This window comes from Bufo gargarizans, chromosome 5, assembly GCF_014858855.1.
Source record: "Bufo gargarizans isolate SCDJY-AF-19 chromosome 5, ASM1485885v1, whole genome shotgun sequence".
Lineage (NCBI taxonomy): Eukaryota > Metazoa > Chordata > Amphibia > Anura > Bufonidae > Bufo > Bufo gargarizans.
This window is the reverse complement of record NC_058084.1, coordinates 463,780,369-463,794,344: the sequence shown is the minus strand read 5'-3', so window position 1 is coordinate 463,794,344 and position 13,976 is coordinate 463,780,369.

The window sequence follows — 13,976 nt, the reverse complement described above, 5'->3', positions numbered from 1 at the left end:
ACTCTCATCCATGGCCGTGTGCATTCGGCCTAATCCAACGATTAATCGAGTACTCTAATAACAAAACTAATTAAAAGAACGTTTTTCTTTATAAAAACTCAGCTGCCCCCTCAGTTCCACCAGCTGCCCCCTCAGTTCCACCAGCTGCCCCCCCAGTGCCACCAGCTCCCCCTCCTAGCCATGTTCCCAGTGCCAGTACTTACCTTTCCTGTAGGGGCACCGCTCCACAGCTCCTCCATCATCTTCTCCGCTCGCTGATGTCACACAGCATCGGGTCATAGTGCGCCCTCCGTGCACTGTGATCTGACGATGTGTCCGGATACAGTGCAGCGCGGGACGGGACGGCGGGTGACCAAGGAGTGGTGACTAATAGCAAGTGCTTCACTCCTACTCCGTGGTCACATGACATGTCGAATTACTCGATTCAATACAGTGATCGTTTCAGCCCTACTGAGAAATGTATAAACTATTATTCAACGCATAATTCCGTACATGGATGGCATTATGCAGAAGGGCTTGTATGGAGAGGGCTGCTGCTCTGAGCGCACTTCATACATGTTGGGTGCGATCAGCGATGATGCCAAAACCATTTAAACCCTCAGATCGCGGCATCTGTGAGGTTAAACAGAGGAAGCCTAACTTCACAGGTACTTTGTACTAGCACTATTTAGGGCTGCAGCTATCGGTTATTTTAGTAATCAAGTATTCTATCGATTAATCCAACAATTAATCGAGTACTCTAATGAGAAAAAAAAATCAGCAGACCTCTGTGCCATCAGTCCTCAGCGCCATCAGCCCCCTCCATGCCATCAGTCCCCCCCCATGTAATTTGCTTCCCCGATGCCATGTCCTCTGTGCTATCAGCTCCCCCCAGTGCCATCAGTCCTCTGTGCCATCGGCTACCCCAGTGCCTGTTGGTTGTGGGTTAGAGAAGACACTAGTAGCTTGTGATGAGGCAGAACTTGGTTTACATACAAGACATTTCAGCAAACTGTAACAGCAGCCATCTTTGTATAAAGAGAGAGAACCAACAAGTTTTACAGATATACATAACTGGTAACCTTAACATACAGGCCATCGACTGGTCAAGTGATATTAATACACAAAACTATATATGGAACATGCTGTTGCATCCCCAACACCCCTTCTCAACGGCATGTGCATAATTATACGACATTCAGTCTCTTTTGTAGAAAACAATTACATTATCTTGGCAAAGGTTTGGTGAGTGTGTCTGCAATCATCTTCTCTGATGGACAGTACTGGATGTTGATAACTCCTTGTTCTTGCATGTCCCTGAGCAGATTATATTTTACATCAATGTGCTTGGTTCTTGGGTTAATCTTCTCAGAGTGTGTAAGCTGTATGCATCCCTAATTGCCTTCAAAGATGGGTGTGGGTTGGGACATATTCAGTCCCATGTCTAGTAAAAGCTGACGAATCCAGATGGCTTCCTGACATGCATGTGCTGCTGCTATGTATTCCGCTTTAGTTGAAGAGAGTGCAACAGTCACTTGTTTCTGACTAGACCAGCTTAATGTTCATTGTCCATACTGGAAGATGTAACCACTTGTAGATTTGCAGTCACTGGTGTCTCCAGCCCAATCTGGGTCCACATATCCAATCAGTTTTGGGTTTGACGATGCTGGAAGTCGCAGCTTCATCCAATTTTGTTCCCTTTAGGTACTGCATTACCCTATTTACTTCGTTCCAGTCACATTGACACGGTGTTACGACTTTCCTGCAAAGTATTCCCACTGCTATGGCGATGTCTTGTCACGGTGGCGATGTATAGCAATTTTCCGATTGCCCTGCGGTAATAATCATTGTTAGGTAACAAGTTTTCTGTTCCATTGTTTTTCGGATCATCTGGTTCCATTGGTGTTTTCGCTTCCTTTGCATTATGCATGTTAAACTATTCTAATATTTCTGTAATTTTCTGACTTTGGTTAAGAAGATGGCTTCCATCCTCTTCCCGCTCTATTTGAATTCCTCGGTAGTGAGTAATGTTCCCCAACTCTTTAATTTCAAAATTTTGTTTGTTTGTGAACTACTTGGTCATGGTCCCTTTTTTGTTCAGAACACATCAAGATGCCATCAATGTAAATTAGGATGTATGTCCTAATGTTCTCTTGATTCTTTGAATACAGACATGGTTCTGCTTTACTTCTTGAGAAACCTTTTAGTGAATATTGCATTCACTTTTTCATTCTACACTCTCGCTGCTTGCTTGAGCCCATAGATGCTCTTTTGCAGTTTGCATACAAGGTTCTTTTCCTTCTCAAATCCTGTTCCTGTAGGGTTGTTTCGATACCAAAATTTTGATTCATTTTCGATACCATAAAAAAATACTGCGATATTCGATACCACGCAAAAAAAATTAACTCCAAAAAATGCCACGTGCATTCTGCATTTTATGGAATGTCTGGCCCATAATCGAACAGTCCTTATCCATTTTTTTTTTTGGGGGGGGGGGGGGGACAAGGTGACAAAAAAATGGCAAATTGCGCGGTTTTTCTTTTTTCTTTTATGGCGTTCTAAGGGGGTGATTTATACTTAATATTTTTGTGGGTTTTTTTTGTAATTTTGTGGTGGCGCAGTGCGCCCTCCCCTCCTCTTCATTTCCATTGGTGGCAGCAGCAGCACAGGGGGAGGGAGAAACTGCTTCCTTCTCACCGTGCTCCTGAGGGAACATGGCGCACGCTGAGCAGCGCGATCCATGTTCTCTGATACTGGGCTGTGCAGTAGCACAGCCTAGTATCGTTAAAAGACAAATTCCGGTATCGAGGTCCATACCAGAAAAAACTATCGATTTGGGTATCGAAAATTCGATACCCGAAACAACCCTAGTTCCATGTATAGATCCTCCTTGATGTCTCCATACAGAAAAGCAGTTTTGACGTCTAGGTGCTTCATTTGCATTCCCTTTCCGGCAGCAATGCTAAGGAGTGTTCTTATGGTGGAATAGTTCACAACTGGAGCAAATGTCTCATTGTAATCTTCTCCAAATTTCTGGGAGTATCCCTTGGCAACTAATTTTGCTTTGTATCTATACAGGTCCTTCTAAAAAAATTAGCATATTGTGATAAAGTTCATTATTTTCTGTAATGTACTGATAAACAATAGACTTTCATATATTTTAGATTCATTACACACAACTGAAGTAGTTCAAGCCTTTTATTGTTTTAATATTGATGATTGTGGCATACAGCTCATGAAAACCCCAAATTCCTATCTCAAAAAAATAGCATATTTCATCCGACCAATAAAAGAAAAGTGTTTTTAATACAAAAAAAGTCAACCTTCAAATAATTATGTTCAGTTATGCACTCAATACTTGGTCGGGAATCCTTTTGCAGAAATGACTGCTTCAATGCGGCGTGGCATGGAGGCAATCAGCCTGTGGCACTGCTGAGGTGTTATGGAGGCCCAGGATGCTTCGATAGCGGCCTTAAGCTCATCCAGAGTGTTGGGTCTTGCGTCTCAACTTTCTCTTCCCAATATCCCACAGATTCTCTATGGGGTTCAGGTCAGGAGAGTTGGCAGGCCAATTGAGCACAGTAATATTATGGTCAGTAAACCATTTACCAGTGGTTTTGGCACTGTGAGCAGGTGCCAGGTCGTGCTGAAAAATGAAATCTTCATCTCCATAAAGCTTTTCAGCAGATGGAAGCATGAAGTGCTCCAAAATCTCCTGATAGCGGCTGCATTGACCCTGCCCTTGATAAAACACAGTGGACCAACACCAGCAGCTGACATGGCACCCCAGACCATCACTGACTGTGGGTACTTGACACTGGACTTCAGGCATTTTGGCATTTCCCTCTCCCCAGTCTTCCTCCAGACTCTGGCACCTTGATTTCCGAATGACATGCAAAATTTGCTTTCATCCGAAAAAAGGACTTTGGACCACTGAGCAACAGTCCAGTGCTGCTTCTCTGTAGCCCAGGTCAGGCGCTTCTGCCGCTGTTTCTGGTTCAAAAGTGGCCTGACCTGGGGAATGCGGCACCTGTAGCCCATTTCCTGCACACGCCTGTACACGGTGGCTCTGGATGTTTCTACTCCAGACTCAGTCCACTGCTTCCGCAGGTCCCCCAAGGTCTGGAATCGCTCCTTCTCCACAATCTTCCTCAGGGTCCGGTCACCTCTTCTCGTTGTGCAGCGTTTTCTGCCACACTTTTTCCTTCCCACAGACTTCCCACTGAGGTGCCTTGATACAACACTCTGGGAACAGCCTATTCGTTCAGAAATTTCTTTCTGTGTCTTACCCTCTTGCTTGAGGGTGTCAATGATGGCCTTCTGGACAGCAGTCAGGTCGGCAGTCTTACCCATGATTGCGGTTTTGAGTAATGAACCAGGCTGGGAGTTTTTAAAAGCCTCAGGAATCTTTTGCAGGTGTTTAGAGTTAAATAGTTGATTCAGATGATTAGGTTAATAGCTCGTTTAGAGAACCTTTTCATGATATGCTAATTTTTTAAGATAGGAATTTTGGGTTTTCATGAGCTGTATGCCAAAATCATCAATATTAAAACAATAAAAGGCTTGAACTACTTCAGTTGTGTGCAATGAATCTAAAATATATGAAAGTCTAATGTTTTATCAGTACATTAGAGAAAATAATGAACTTTATCACAATATGCTAATTTTTTAAGAAGGACCTGTAGATGTTTTCTTCTGCATCGTATTTCACTTTAAAAGTCCATTTGCTTCCGATAGTTTTGCGACCAGGAGGGAGTTCTGTTAGTGACCAAGTTTTATTTTCTTGAAGTGATTTTATTTTTTCTTCAGTTGCTTTTCTCCCACTGATCGGCTTCCCTTCTCGGCAAAGTTTCTATGTCTTCCCAGGATGTTGGCTCCTGGGTTTGATGTGTTTTAGCAGCGTATGATAACCTGCAGGGTGGTATCCCTTTTGTCGTCCGAGAGGATCTTCAGATTTTTTTTGTTGTTCAGTGGGTTCTAATGGCTCGTTAATTGTACGTTCCACTTCTTGTTCTGCCTCTTGTCCTGTTTCGCATGGGTCAGTGTTTCTTGCTGATCAGCGCGCAAATCCTCTCCACATTTTTCAAGAATTGTATTATCTGGTGCTTTGCTTTCATCAAAATAAACACTGTGGCTTACTGTGACCTTGTTGGTCTTTGGACAAAGGATTCTATATCCCTTACTCTGCTCACTGTAGCCCACCAGAATGCCTTCTATGGCTTTGTTTGCCAACTTGGAGCATTTCTCACTTGGAATGTAGGCATATGCTTTACAGCCAAACACTCTGATATGCCCTACGTTAGGTTTTAATTCATTCCACATTTCATATGGTGTACTTTCAATAGCTTTTGATGGGAGCCTGTTATGTAGGTATGTTGCAGTCATTATCGTTTCTCCCCAGTATTTGTTAGGTAATGCAGCGTCTGAAATCATACATCTGGTCATTTCTACAAGAGTGCGATTCTTTCTGCTACGCTGTTTTGCTCAGGGGTGTATGGTACAGTTGTTTGGTGTATAATACCTTGTTTCTTTCGGTATGATTCCATCTCTTTACTCATATATTTCCCTCCATTGTCAGTGCGTATTAATCTGTGTTTCCTTTGAAACTTGTTGCTTGTCATGGCTACTGTCAGGTGGTAATAATTCAATTAAGAATTATTAATTATGGTCATAAAATAATTAACCATGAAAAAATAGAATTTATATAATTTGTCATAAGTTCTTGAAATCATGACCTGGTGAGTTGTAGACAACCTAATCGATCCAATTACAGTTGAGTCCAACTATTTCCTCAGATAATAAGTTCTTTTGACGTGAGATGACGTTAATGCTAAAGGTATAGTTTTGAATTATACAATAATACACAGGTATTTTAAGAATATGCAAATGTATTGGTTACAAGGTTATGAACATAAGTAAATAAACAATACATATGAGTGGAAATAACTTGTCACATTATAACAAACCTATTATTAGGTTAGGATATCAAAATAGGAAAATAAGTTTTATACATCACTTCTGTTCAGAGGAAACCTCATGATATCAGGATGGGCATGTCTAATCCTAGACATCAATATGGAATGCTAAATACATTCTGCCCCCTTCTAACCAACTACACATCACATGACTTCAAGAATGGGCAAATCCATTCAAGGATATAACTTAGAAGAGATAACTGTATCCTTCCGCCCCATCCTGGACCATTTTCACACACATGAATTTGGTAAGACTATTAAGACAAATAACAGGGATCTTATGATCAAAGCTATTGTTATATTTTAAATGGGAAGAACTTGGAACAAGTCTTTCCTGTGGGAATCCATTACTTAGCTTGGCGAAGAATATTACTATCAATATATATATTTATCAATATATCTAAGCAATCATTTAATGCTTTGATAGATTATGAGTCTTGATTCTTCTGCAGGTAGAATGAAGCCTCACAATATCCTAAGACTACATCTCAATATTAAGATAATTAATTTATTCACCAATCTAGATGGTATAATTTCACCCACATTCTCCAATTTGTCTTAATAAAATGAAATATCATTCTGTGTGTCTCTTACCAAGTCCTAGTAGGAATCTCACTTTTGCTTCCAGGAAAACTGGGTGGTCTATCATCGCATATCTCACCATGGCTTTCATCTTGTTGACCCCTCTAGAGAGCTGAACTTTTCCTTGTGTGTCTAAGCCTGTCTTCTAACCTCTGTAGGTGTCCAGCTCTTTTGTTTTCCTTTCCCCTGGTTGCTTAGCCCCTTTAGGATCATTCCTCCTTGTTCTTTTTTTTTTTAAATAGGGGTTTTTCTTTCCTCCATGTATGTGTGGTTTATGATCACAAACTTATCAGTTAGACACACCTTCCTAGTTTGAAACTTTCCAATCATTGTCGGATAGGCGTGTACTTTGATAAGGAATGTGACATCATAACATCACCCAGAATGCACTTTTGATACTGTTGCAATGTCACCTACTCATACCTACAGTCGTGGCCAAAAGTTTTGAGAATTACATAAATATTGGAAAAGTTGCTGCTTAAGTTTTTATAATAGCAATTTGCATATACTCCAGAATGTTATGAAGAGTGATCAGATGAATTGTATAGTCCTTCTTTGCCATGAAAATTAACTTAATCCCCCAAAAACCTTTCCACTGCATTTCATTGCTGTCATTAAAGGACCTACTGAGATCATTTCAATAATCGTCTCGTTAACTCAGGTGAGAATGTTGACGAGCACAAGGCTGGAGATCATTATGTCAGGCTGATTGGGTTAAAATGGCAGACTTGACCTGTTAAAAGGAGGGTGATGCTTGAAATCATTGTTCTTCCATTGTTAACCATGGTGACCTGCAAAGAAACGCGTGCAGCCATCATTGCTTGCATAAAAATGGCTTCACAGGCAAGGATATTGTGGCTACTAAGATTGCACCTCAATCAACAATTTATAGGATCATCAAGAACTTCAAGGAAAGAGGTTCAATTCTTTTTAAGAAGGCTTCATGGCGTCCAAGAAAGTCCAGGATAGTCTCCTAAAGAGGATTCAGCTGCGGGATCGGAGTGCCACCAGTGCAGAGCTTGCTCAGGAATAGCAGCAGGCAGGTGTGAGCGCATCTGCACGCACAGTGAGGCGAAGACTTTTGGAAGATGGCCTGGTGTCAAGAAGGGCAGCAAAGAAGCCACTTCTCTCCAAAAAAAACATTAGGGACAGATTGATCTTCTGCAGAAAATATGGTCAATGGACTGCTGAGGACTGGGGCAAAGTCGTATTCTCCGATGAAGCCTCTTTCCGATTGTTTGGGGCATCAGGAAAAAGGCTTGTATGGAGAAGAAAAGGTGAGCGCTACCATCAGTCCTGTGTCATGCCAACAGTAAAGCATCCTGAGACCATTCATGTGTGGGGTTGCTTCTCATCCAAGGGAGTCGGCTCATTCACAATTTTGCCCCAAAACACAGCCATGAATAAAGAATGGTACCAAAACACCCTCCAACAGCAACTTCTTCCAACAACAGTTTGGTGAAGAACAATGCATTTTCCAGCACGATGGAGCACCGTCCCATAAGGCAAAAGTGATAACTAAGTGGCTCGGGGACCAAAACGTTGACATTTTGGGTCCATGGCCTGGAAACTCCCCAGATCTTAATCCCATTGAGAACTTGTGGTCAATCCTCAAGAGGCGGGTGGACAAACAAAAACCCACTAATTCTGACAAACTCCAAGAAGTGATTATGAAAGAATGGGTTGCTATCAGTCGGTAATTGGCCCAGGAGTTGATTGAGAGCATGCCCAGTCGAATTGCAGAGGTCCTGAAAAAGAAGGGCCAACACTGCAAATACTGACTCTTTGCATAAATGTCATGTGATTGTCGATAAAAGCCTTTGAAACATATGAAGTGCGTGTAATTATATTTCACTACATCACAGAAACAACTGAAACAAAGATCTAAAAGCAGTTTAGCAGCAAACTTTGTGAAAACGAATATTTGTGTCATTCTCAAAACTTTTGGCCACGACTGTAGATGGCACTGTGGTATAAGCTATTTGCGTCATCCTATAAAGGGTTAACTATGTAAGTCTGACTTCATCTGGCATTCTGTACATTTGACACCTGAAGTTTAAATTAAAGCTATAGGGATTAATTCTGACGTTTTTCCCAATTAGAGACAGATCTCTAGGCGTCTCTCTGAATGTTTCTCACACTGTTGATCTATGGACCCGTAATGATATGAATGGGCCTTGTCTTCTCTGTCTATATGTACCTCTTCTATACCAACAGGTGATTAATTGTTAGTTACAAAAACACCACATCTTTGCAGACACTCTTTGCAATGTTTTAGAAGTGAATATTCTCCTATCGACAAATATATATAATAAATATATATATATATATATATATATATATATATATATGATACAATGCTGGATACATCAAGGTACTTCATAACATCTAACAATATGAAAGAACACAGATGTCCTATTAATTTTCTTATACAAAACTAAGGTTCATTATATGAATACATAGATATTCTGCTTCATTAATAGATACCTAACTGTTTAGGTAATTAGTACCAGCTGCTTCTAGGGCTTACTCTTATCTCAGTCATAAATTTATAAGGAGACAAGGAGGCCTCTTCTCAGACTGGTACATTCATGAACAGAATACACTAATGAGCAGTTACCTCTATACACAGTAACCTCACCATGAACTTATATTCCACTATACATGAAGATTCATATAAGATGGTGCATATAATTCAACATGGCAATCGATATCCATTATAACTAGAATATTTGAATATAAATGTTTTGCACCTATGAAAAAAAACACAACACTACAAACGCTCAAAGTTTTTCTAATGTCTCACTTTTGTGCTTCATTAGATACGTTATTGTGTACCTAGAATAATCGTCGATGAAAGTCAGTAAATATCTGTGGTGGTTTTCATTGGTCCGCACACATCCCTGTGTATCAGTTTCATGGGTTTAGTGGTTTTTCACTGACTGGTCTGTGGAAGAGAGATTTGGGTGGCCTTTGCTTTGATGCAACACGTGCACTTGCTGAGTGTGAGGCAAAGCAATATTTTCATGTCTTCTGATAAACCTCTCTTTGCAAAGTCCTTTATAGCTTCTGGGTTTCGATGCCCCAATCTTATATGCCACAGGTGGATGCTCTTGTCATGTGGGTTATGAGTTGCCGTATTAGCCTTCTCACTTTCAGTGATGAGTTTGTACAGATGTTCATTTAACCTTCCTCTTGCTAGAATTTGCTTTCCATTTTGAATTGTGCATTCATTACCTCTGAACTGGACAGTGAGTCCATTGCTTGCTTGCAAGGGTTTTAACTGATAGGAGGCTTTCTTCTAGACTTCGAACATACAGAACATTCTTTACAAGGATGCTTTGCTTGCTCCCTGATGGCGTTTTGCAGTTCAGAAACCCCTCACCATTACCGTCCGCTGTAATACTTTTCCCATTTGCTAGGAAGACTTTATTTTACACTAAAATCAATTTCCGTGAAGAATGTCTTGTCGCTTGTCATGTGACTTGTTGCCCCTGAATCAATGTACCGTACGTGTGAGGTACCGTATTTTTCACCCTATAAGACACATTTTTTTTCCCTCCTAAAGTGGGGTGAAAATTATAATGTGTCTTATAAGACAAATGCGGGGGGGGGGGGGCTGGGGCGTTTGAATGGCCGTCGCTTTGCATGTTGCCGATACATCGCAGGCTGTACTGCATAAGGACATCAGCCTGTGATGTACCGGACATTGATCCTGACATGTACAGTACCTACTGAGGAAGAGGGAAGAGCCTGGCACTTCTATGGCGGGACATCAACAACCACGATCCTCCTAGGACCTGTCCCAGCCTCCTGGAGCCGCGTACATGCACACCAGACTGCACCCATCTCTATGGGAAAGCCCTATTGCTAGAATGTAGTGTCGGATTTGAGGTTTTTGTAGAATGTAGTATTGGAGCTGAGGTTTTGTGATGGCACAAATACGATCCTCTTTCTGTGATGCAGGGCTCTTATATTCTATATTGTGTGCACTCAGCAGCATAGCAGGTATCCCCCCAGTACAAAAGTGAAAATAAAGGCAGGCAAAAACGTACTGTTAGGAATATGGATTATCGTTGAATGGCAGCCATGATTTTCATTTAATTCACCTGGGTACATGCAAAATAAGTTCTCACATCTGCTGTCAGATAGCAGAGGTAGTGAACTCCACAGGAGGGCCCTGCTTTAAAGCCCCAGCCATATGGCAGGGAACTTCTTGCAGGCCACCTTTGTTTACAATTTCAGCATGGATCCAGCAGGAAAACCTCCCTGCAGGGGGTCTAAGCCATTCCCCAGTTCAATCAAATCTAGCAGACAGCATGGAACCGGCAAGTTATAAGGAATTATGAATCGCCCGGCCATCACAGGTGCAAACCGGATACATATTTGTGTCCCGGTGACCATGATAAACATGCCCATGGTCTTAGTTTGGTGGTGGGATGCCAGGGAAGGGAGATATACAGTACAGACCAAAAGTTTGGACACACCTTCTCATTCAAAGAGTTTTCTTTATTTTCATGACTATGAAAATTGTAGATTCACACTGAAGGCATCAAAACTATGAATTAACACATGTGGAATTATATACATAACAAAAAAGTGTGAAACTGAAAATATGTCATATTCTAGGTTCTTCAAAGTAGCCACCTTTTGCTTTGATTACTGCTGTGCACACTCTTGGCATTCTCTTGATGAGCTTCAAGAGGTAGTCACCTGAAATGGTCTTCCAACAGTCTTGAAGGAGTTCCCAGAGATGCTTAGCACTTGTTGGCCCTTTTGCCTTCACTCTGCGGTCCAGCTCACCCCAAACCATCTCGATTGGGTTCAGGTCCGGTGACTGTGGAGGCCAGGTCATCTGGCGCAGCACCCCATCACTCTCCTTCATGGTCAAATAGCCCTTACACAGCCTAGAGGTGTGTTTGGGGTCATTGTCCTGTTGGAAAATAAATGATGGTCCAACTAAACGCAAACTGGAATGGAATAGCATGCCGCTGCAAGATGCTGTGGTAGCCATGCTGGTTCAGTATGCCTTCAATTTTGAATAAATCCCCAACAGTGTCACCAGCAAAGCACCATCACACCACCTCCTCCATGCTTAACGGTGGGAACCAGGCACGTAGAGTCCATCTGTTCACCTTTTCTGCGTCGCACAAAGACACGGTGGTTGGAACCAAAGATCTCAAATTTGGACTCATTAGACCAAAGCACAGATTTCCACTGGTCTAATGTCCATTCCTTGTGTTCTTTAGCCCAAACAAGTCTCTTCTGCTTTTATTCGCAGGGTGTCTAAGGGAGACAGAAGGAGCCTCCCCCTCTAAACCACTTAGATGCCACGGTTGCTTCTGCTGATCCGGGCCATTAGAGAAGAAGCCTGGCCCTTATGTGAGAGCCGAGCCCCCACTCTCCGTTGCACAGGAGACCTAAGCAGTGCTTACGCTAGGGAATCATAAAAAGGCATATTGGTAGTCCTCAGCTGGTTATTTTTCTTTGTAAAATTGAGAAATAAGGATTTGAAATGGTAATTTTCTTTTATATTTTTTTAACATTTTTTTAACAAATATTTTTTCCAGTCCTCATGTCAAGATAGGGGCCAATGCGGCCCTGAACTTCACCCGCAGAACTGTCACTACCTGCTTTCATGTTCCTCCCTAGGTGACGGCCCACAACTGGATGGTGGTCCCTTCCTAATTAGGTGGAGAGGACTACATGGAACAATACACAGGACAAAATCATAAACAAAGTGACAGATACACAGAGCAGATAATGGACTAGTCGCAAACTGAAGATAGCCAAAGTCCATACTAGGAGAAGCCAATATACGCTAAATCAGAAACCGGAAATCAGAAACAAACCAAGCCAGAAGGTCAAACCAGGGAATCTCATCAGATTCAAATCATCAGGGAGAGGATTAATAGTCACAAAACACACCAAGGTCCAAAGTTCTAATTCAATATAATTGGGTATATCAGGAATAGACACCTTAAGCACAGGCAACTGTGGCAAGCAGTTGCGTGCTTAAAGGGAATGTCATCAGAAAATGACTTATTATTTCAATCACGTTTTTATGTTTGACATATTTTTAAAGAATGTTTTGTTATTTTTAATTTTCCATGTCAATATCTGTATTTAGACAAAAACTATAAAATCCTGCAGTTTTGCACTGGCCACTAAGCCTATTAATAGGCGCCACTTCTTGGTCTGTACAGATCACTTTACCGCAGTTATCTGCTTATTTATCATTCTAATCCTGCCTGTATTGATATCACCTCTGTATAAATAAGACAGCATTCAACATTCACAGTAGGTGATTGTCAAAGCTTATCTATTCTTTCCCTGTACAATGACTTCTGCATCGGTCACAGAGCATGCCCAGAAAACTCTCCCATGGAAGTCAACGAGGTCCAATCCTGACCATTGTGTTATGGATCATGGGGGCTGCCGTAATGCTTTTTAAATGCTGTTAAAAACAGCTCAGACAAGATGGCCATGTAGCTGTCCAGCTAAGTCCTGTCCTAGGTTGCTTATATGGCTTACATGTTTATATAGCTAGACCTGCCAAAAATGTTAATACAGATCCTTTGTATATGTTAGAGACAGAAAGAGAGTTATTTACAGTGACTTCATGTTTCTGGATGTCATATAATAGTTATATATTTTGTTCACGGAAGCAGAAAGTAATATGCCTTTTAGATTCATTAAATTAATGTAAGGTAAGCTCAATGACTCAGCAGAATTATCAACAGAAAGCATACAGTTAAACTGTTGTTACTGCCCAGGAGTCTTGACCAATCACAGCCAACCTCACACTGAGTATGTGTGGGAAATCCCCTAGCAGAAGCTTCCGTAGTCAGTATAGACCAGAGAAGAGAAGCTGAACAGACAGATCCAGTCAGAGCTGTGTTTTATGGGAACAAGAAGCCAAATAGTTCCACCTAACCACACAAACTGAGTAAATCAAACAAACCAATATCACATCTCAGATATGCCTCTCAGAGAGAATATACAGTGCTTAAATAACTTAAAGTGAGAGTACAGATACTGAAGAGAGAAATATATCCATCACTTATGTTAAATGACAAGATTGAACAATTAAACCACCATCTTATGCGTGCCTGCCATTTTGTGATACTTTGCGCAACACGAGTTTGTACATGGACTCTCTGCTGCGGAGGTGGCAGTGCTATATATGAAGAAAAGTTGAAGTTAATAAAGAAGTTGTTTTAAGCATTTGGTGTGCTCTTTAAACCTACTGTTTCCATAGAACGACGCTAGAATAATTAAAGCAGAGTAACAGACAGTCTGGTTGGACTAAAAAGTTAGAGATATCAAATTCTTCTAATGCCACAGCGCACTTCATTGTGCTGCGCCTGTCACAGTAGAACTATTCGCCTCAGAGGGCGAAGCAATAGCGCTCCTCAATTTGCACAGAAAAGAGCGTAT